The sequence below is a fragment of the Salvelinus namaycush genome, chromosome 24 (genome assembly GCF_016432855.1).
Source record: "Salvelinus namaycush isolate Seneca chromosome 24, SaNama_1.0, whole genome shotgun sequence".
Classification (NCBI taxonomy): domain Eukaryota; kingdom Metazoa; phylum Chordata; class Actinopteri; order Salmoniformes; family Salmonidae; genus Salvelinus; species Salvelinus namaycush.
In genome coordinates this window covers 18,439,732-18,446,524 of record NC_052330.1, presented here as the reverse complement: position 1 = coordinate 18,446,524, position 6,793 = coordinate 18,439,732, and positions in this window count along the sequence as shown.

The following is a 6,793-nucleotide window of genomic DNA, read 5'->3' as shown; positions in this document are numbered from 1 at the left end:
GGAAAACAGGTCAGGAACGTGACAAGGAGTCTTTAATACAGGGAAGGATCTTATTATAATAGCCAGAGAAAGAGAGAAAGACCATTCCTCTGTATGCCTCTTAAGCCTGTGGATTAAATGACCTTCGGTGGCAGGAGAAACAATTAGTCTTTTAAAAGCTTGTTTAGGAGGAGAGTCTGACGCTCCATTACTGTGCTGTAAGCTGTTTAATAGGTGGCTGGGACAGGTCTTTAAGATCCTAATTCACAATCAGGACCACTAATGATTTGGGCCCGTCGTCTGCGGCCTTGCAGCTTCTTAGGGTCTGTTGCTCAGGAGATGGATGGTGGGGAGTGTGTGGGGGGTAAAGCGGGTTTTAGGAAGAGAGAGGCAGAGAGAAATAATGAAATAGAAAGGGGGAGGATGAAGAGAAACAGAAAGTAGAAGAGGGTTTTAAAGCTGTTAAGTAGATCAGTTTCTTTGTGTGCGGTCAACAGAAGCACTTGAAACTTTTCCTGAGCTGCCGACGGGGTCTGAGGAGTAAACTCATTCTTCCTTTCAATTCTTTCACTCAGAAACTAAGAAGCTTTAGGAAATGGCAAGACATTTAGTCTATAAATTACAAAGCAGTTTTTTTGTCTACAGTTGCCTCAACAGTTTATGAAATATAAATTTTTGTGTGTTCCAAATATTTGACTGCATAACATAACAAGGGATCAAAATGTTTCCATGACACCTGAAAATAATGTAAACATTACTAACAGAAGGGAGAAAAAAGTTGTTAACATCAGCAAAGGACTTTCCACAAACCCAACCAAAACATCAGACAGAAACAATCTCTGTTTATGTGTCCCGTTTATTTTATTTTTTTTACCCTTTTTGACTCCTTAAAGCATTCTGTTTATGTTTACAAATTGATTAAAAAAGAACAGTCAATAATCTGTTTTCCCAAACGATTTTTAATCACCCTCTCAAATATTTGCTCCAGCATCGTAGCTCATGTCGAGTTGTGTCCTTTAGGATTTCAGATGGCCACAAACACACAAAAAAGACCCAGAAAAAAAAATCTACAAACAGACAGCAGTGAGACAGAACAGAACAGTTTGAGGATGAAAGGCGCTAATCCTGACCGCGGCTAATGCTAATGCATGTTTATCAAATATGTAATCGACATTAGTTATAAAAACAGTGAGGTGCTTTGCCAGCACTCTGCTCTTTGTTCCGTGATTGCAGAAGAGAAGATTAAGACGGGCTTTAGTGCCGCTCAGATGGAAGGATGGTTCTGGGAATTGTATTTACTGTTACTCAGAGGAGGAGAAGTGAGGGAGGAGTGACAGAGATGTATTTTCAGTATCATTGTTTTAATTGTATTCAGATAAATGCACAGTATGGTAACATGACCATTGGGAAGGTGTTTTGAATCAGTGAAGTGTTTGAATGCGAGGTACTGTAGCAGGTTGTTGATAATATATTCAAAGATGTGGGGGACTAGGAAGGGGTGAGAGTGTTGTCTTTAGTGTTTAACAGAGTAGGAGGGGAGTAAAATAGAGTGTTGTCTGTAGTGTTTAACAGAGTAGGAGGGGAGTAGAGTGTTGTCTGTTGTTGTCTTAGGTCTCTCTTTATGGAGTGTTGTGGTATCTCTCTTGTCGTGATGTGTGTTTTGTCCTACATTTAAAGTTTTTTTTAACCCAGCCTCCGTCCCAGCTGGAGGCCTTTTGCCTCTTGGCAGGCCATCATTGTAAATAAGAATTTGTTCCTAATTGACTTGCCCAGTTAAATAAAGTTTAAATAAATACAAATTTAACAGAGTAAGAGTAGAGTAGAGTGTTGTCTGTAGTATTTAACAGAGAAGGAAGGGTATAGAGTTGAGTGTTGTCTGTAGTGTTAAACAGAGTAAGAGGAGGTAGAGTGTTGTCGGTAGTGTTTAACAGAGTAGGAGGGGAGTAGAGTAGACTGTTATCTGTAGTGTTAAACAGAGTAAGAGGAGGTAAAGTGTTGTCTGTAGTGTTTAACAGAGTAGGAGGGGAGTAGAGTAGACTGTTGTCTGTAGTGTTTAACAGAGTAGGAGGGGAGTAGAGTAGAGTGTTGTCTGTAGTATTTAACAGAGAAGGAAGGGTGTAGAGTAGAGTGTTGTCGGTAGTGTTTAACAAAGTAGGAGGAAGTAGAGTGTTGTCTGTAGTGTTTAACAGAGTAGGAAGGGTGTAGAGTAGAGTGTTGTCGGTAGTGTTTAACAGAGTAGGAGGGGAGTAGAGTAGAATGTTATCTGTAGTGTTAAACAGAGTAAGAGGAGGTAGAGTGTTGTCTGTAGTGTTTAACAGAGTAGGAGGGGAGTAGAGTAGAATGTTATCTGTAGTGTTTAACAAAGTAGGAGGAAGTAGAGTGTTGTCTGTAGTGTTTAACAGAGTAGGAGGGAAGTAGAGTAGAGTGTTGTCTGTAGTGTTTAACAGAGTAGGAGGTGAGTAAAGTAGAGTGTTGTCTGTAGTGTTTAACAGAGTAGGAGGTGAGTAAAGTAGAGTGTTGTCTGTAGTGTTTAACAGAGTAGGAGGGGAGTAGAGTGTTGTCTGTAGTGATTAACAGAGTAGGAGGGGAGTAGAGTGTTGTCTGTAGTGTTTAACAGAGTAGGAGGGGAGTAAAGTAGAGTGTGGTCTGCATTGTTTAACAGAGTAGGAGAGGAATAGAGTAGAGTGTTGTCTGTAGTGTTTAACTTGAGTAGGAAGAGGTAGAGTGTCGTCTGTAGTGTTTAACATAGTAGGAGGGGAGTAGAGTGTTGTCTGTAGTGTTTAAAAGAGTAAGATGGGAGTAGAGTGTTGTCTGTAGTGTTTAACAGAGTAGATGGGAGTAGAGTAGAGTGTTGTCTGTTGTGTTTAACAGAGTAGGAGGAGAGGAGAGTGTTGTCTGTAGTGTTTAACAGAGTAGAAGGAGAGTAGATTAGAGTGTTGTCTGTCGTGTTTAACAGAGTAGGAGGGGAGTAGAGTAGAGTGTTGTCTGTAGTGTTTAACAGAGTAGGAGGTGAGTAAAGTAGAGTGTTGTCTGTAGTGTTTAACAGAGTAGGAGGGGAGTAGAGTGTTGTCTGTAGTGATTAACAGAGTAGGAGGGGAGTAGAGTGTTGTCTGTAGTGTTTAACAGAGTAGGAGGGGAGTAAAGTAGAGTGTGGTCTGCATTGTTTAACAGAGTAGGAGAGGAATAGAGTAGAGTGTTGTCTGTAGTGTTTAACAGAGTAGGAGGGGAGTAGAGTAGTGTTGCCTGTAGTTTTTAACAGAGTAGGAAGAGGTAGAGTGTCGTCTGTAGTGTTTAACATAGTAGGAGGGGAGTAGAATGTTGTCTGTAGTGTTTAAAAGAGTAAGATGGGAGTAGAGTGTTGTCTGTAGTGTTTAACAGAGTAGATGGGAGTAGAGTGTTGTCTGTCGTGTTTAACAGAGTAGGAGGAGAGGAGAGTGTTGTCTGTAGTGTTTAACAGAGTAGAAGGAGAGTAGAGTAGAGTGTTGTCTGTAGTGTTTAACAGAATTGGAGGGGAGTAGAATGTTGTCTGTAGTGTTTAACAGAGTAGAAGGGGAGTAGAGTAGAGTGTTGTTTGTAGTGTTTAACATAGTAGGAAGAGAGTAGAGTAGAGTGTTGTCTGTCGTGTTTAACAGAGTTGGAGGGGAGTAGAATGTTGTCTGTAGTGTTTAACAGAGTAGAAGGGGAGTAGAGTAGAGTGTTGTTTGTAGTGTTTAACATAGTAGGAAGAGAGTAGAGTAGAGTGTTGTCTGTCGTGTTTAACAGAGTAGAAGGGGAGTAGAGTAGAGTGTTGTTTGTAGTGTTTAACAGAGTTGGAGGGGAGTAGAACGTTGTCTGTAGTGTTTAACATAGTAGGAAGAGAGTAGAGTAGAGTGTTGTCTGTCGTGTTTAACAGAGTAGAAGGGGAGTAGAGTAGAGTGTTGTTTGTAGTGTTTAACATAGTATGAAGAGAGTAGAGTAGAGTGTTGTCTGTCGTGTTTAACAGAGTAGGAGGGGAGTAGAGTAGAGTGTTGTTTGTAGTGTTTAACATAGTAGGAAGAGAGTAGAGTAGAGTGTTGTCTGCCGTGTTTAACAGAGTAGGAGGGGAGTAGAATAGAGTGTTGTCTGTAGTGTTTACCGGAGTAGGAGGGAAGTAGAGTGTTGCCTGTAGTTTTTAACATAGTAGATGGGAGTAGAGTAGAGTGTCGTCTGCAGTGTTTAACAGAGTAGGAGGGGAGTAGAGTATTGTCTGTAGTGTTTAACAGAGTAGGATGGGAGTAGAGTGTTGCCTGTAGTTTTTAATATAGTAGGAGGGGAGTAGAGTAGAGTGTCGTCTGCAGTGTTTAACGGAGTAGGATGGGAGTAGAGTGTTGCCTGTAGTTTTTAACAGAGTAGGAGGGGAGTAGAGTAGAGTGTCGTCTGCAGTGTTTAACAGAGTAGGATGGGAGTAGAGTGTTGCCTGTAGTTTTTAATATAGTAGGAGGGGAGTAGAGTAGAGTGTCGTCTGCAGTGTTTAACGGAGTAGGATGGGAGTAGAGTGTTGCCTGTAGTTTTTAACAGAGTAGGAGGGGAGTAGAGTGTTGTCTGTAGTTTTTAACAGAGTAGAGGGGAGTAGAGTAGAGTGTCGTCTGTAGTGTTGAACAGAGTAGGAGGGGAGTAGAGTGTTGTCTGTAGTTTTTAACAGAGTAGAGGGGAGTAGAGTAGAGTGTCGTCTGTAGTGTTTAACAGAGTAGGAGGGGAGTAGAGTGTTGTCTGTAGTGTTTAACGGAGTTGGAGGGGAGTAGAATGTTGTCTGTATTGTTTGACAGTGTAGAAGGGGAGTAGAGTAGAGTGTTATCTGTAGTGTTTAACATAGTAGGAATAGAGTAGAGTAGAGTGTTTTCTGCGGTGTTTAACAGAGTAGAAGGGGAGTAGAGTAGAGTGTTGTCTGTAGTGTTTAACAGAATTGGAGGGGAGTAGAATGTTGTCTGTAGTGTTTAACAGAGTAGAAGGGGAGTAGAGTAGAGTGTTGTTTGTAGTGTTTAACATAGTAGGAAGAGAGTAGAGTAGAGTGTTGTCTGTCGTGTTTAACAGAGTTGGAGGGGAGTAGAATGTTGTCTGTAGTGTTTAACAGAGTAGAAGGGGAGTAGAGTAGAGTGTTGTTTGTAGTGTTTAACATAGTAGGAAGAGAGTAGAGTAGAGTGTTGTCTGTCGTGTTTAACAGAGTAGAAGGGGAGTAGAGTAGAGTGTTGTTTGTAGTGTTTAACAGAGTTGGAGGGGAGTAGAACGTTGTCTGTAGTGTTTAACATAGTAGGAAGAGAGTAGAGTAGAGTGTTGTCTGTCGTGTTTAACAGAGTAGAAGGGGAGTAGAGTAGAGTGTTGTTTGTAGTGTTTAACATAGTATGAAGAGAGTAGAGTAGAGTGTTGTCTGTCGTGTTTAACAGAGTAGGAGGGGAGTAGAGTAGAGTGTTGTTCGTAGTGTTTAACATAGTAGGAAGAGAGTAGAGTAGAGTGTTGTCTGCCGTGTTTAACAGAGTAGGAGGGGAGTAGAATAGAGTGTTGTCTGTAGTGTTTACCGGAGTAGGAGGGAAGTAGAGTGTTGCCTGTAGTTTTTAACATAGTAGATGGGAGTAGAGTAGAGTGTCGTCTGCAGTGTTTAACAGAGTAGGAGGGGAGTAGAGTGTTGTCTGTAGTGTTTAACAGAGTAGGATGGGAGTAGAGTGTTGCCTGTAGTTTTTAATATAGTAGGAGGGGAGTAGAGTAGAGTGTCGTCTGCAGTGTTTAACAGAGTAGGATGGGAGTAGAGTGTTGCCTGTAGTTTTTAATATAGTAGATGGGAGTAGAGTAGAGTGTCGTCTGCAGTGTTTAACAGAGTAGGAGGGGAGTAGAGTGTTGTCTGTAGTGTTTAACAGAGTAGGAGGGGAGTAGAGTGTTGTCTGTAGTGTTTAACAGAGTCAGAGGGGAGTAGAATGTTATCTTTAGTGTTTAACAAAGTATGAGGTGAGTAGAGTGTTGTCTGTAGTGTTAACAGAGTAGGAGGGGAGTAGAGTGTTGTCTGTAGTTTTTAACAGAGTAGAGGGGAGTAGAGTAGAGTGTCGTCTGTAGTGTTGAACAACAGAGTAGGAGGGGAGTAGAGTGTTGTCTGTATTTTTTAATAGAGTAGAGGGAGTAGAGTAGAGTGCGTCTGTAGTGTTAAACAGAGTAGGAGGGGAGTAGAGTGGTGTCTGTAGTGTTTAACATTAGGAGTTGGAGGGGAGTAGAATGTGTCTGTATTGTTTGACAGTGTAGAAGGGGAGTAGAGTAGAGTGTTTCTGTAGTGTTTAACATAGTAGGAATAGAGTAGAGTAGAGTGTTTTGCGGTGTTAACAGAGTAGAAGGAGTGAGTAGAGTGTTATCTGTAGTGTTTAACAGAGTAGGAGAGGAGCAGAGTAGAGTGTTATCTGTAGTGTTTAACAGAGTAGGAGAGGAGCAGAGTAGAGTGTTGTCTGTAGTGTTTAACAGAGTAGGAGGGGAAGTAGAGTGTTGTCTGCAGTGTTTAACAGAGTAGGAGGGGATTACAGCATTGTCTGTAGTGTTTAACAGAGTAGGAGGGGAGTAGAGTGTTGTCTGTAGTGTTTAACAGAGTCGGAGGGGAGTAGAATGTTATCTTTAGTGTTTAACAAAGTAGGAGGGGAGTAGATTGTTGTCTCGTAGTGTTAACAGAGTAGGAGGGGAGTAGAGTGGTGTTCTGTAGTGTTTAACAGATAGGAGGGAGTAGAGTAGAGTGCGTCTGCAGTGTTTAACGAAGAGAAGGAGAGTAGAGTGTTGTCTGTAGTGTTTAACAGAGTAGGAGGGAGTAGAGTGTTGTCTGTAGTGTTTA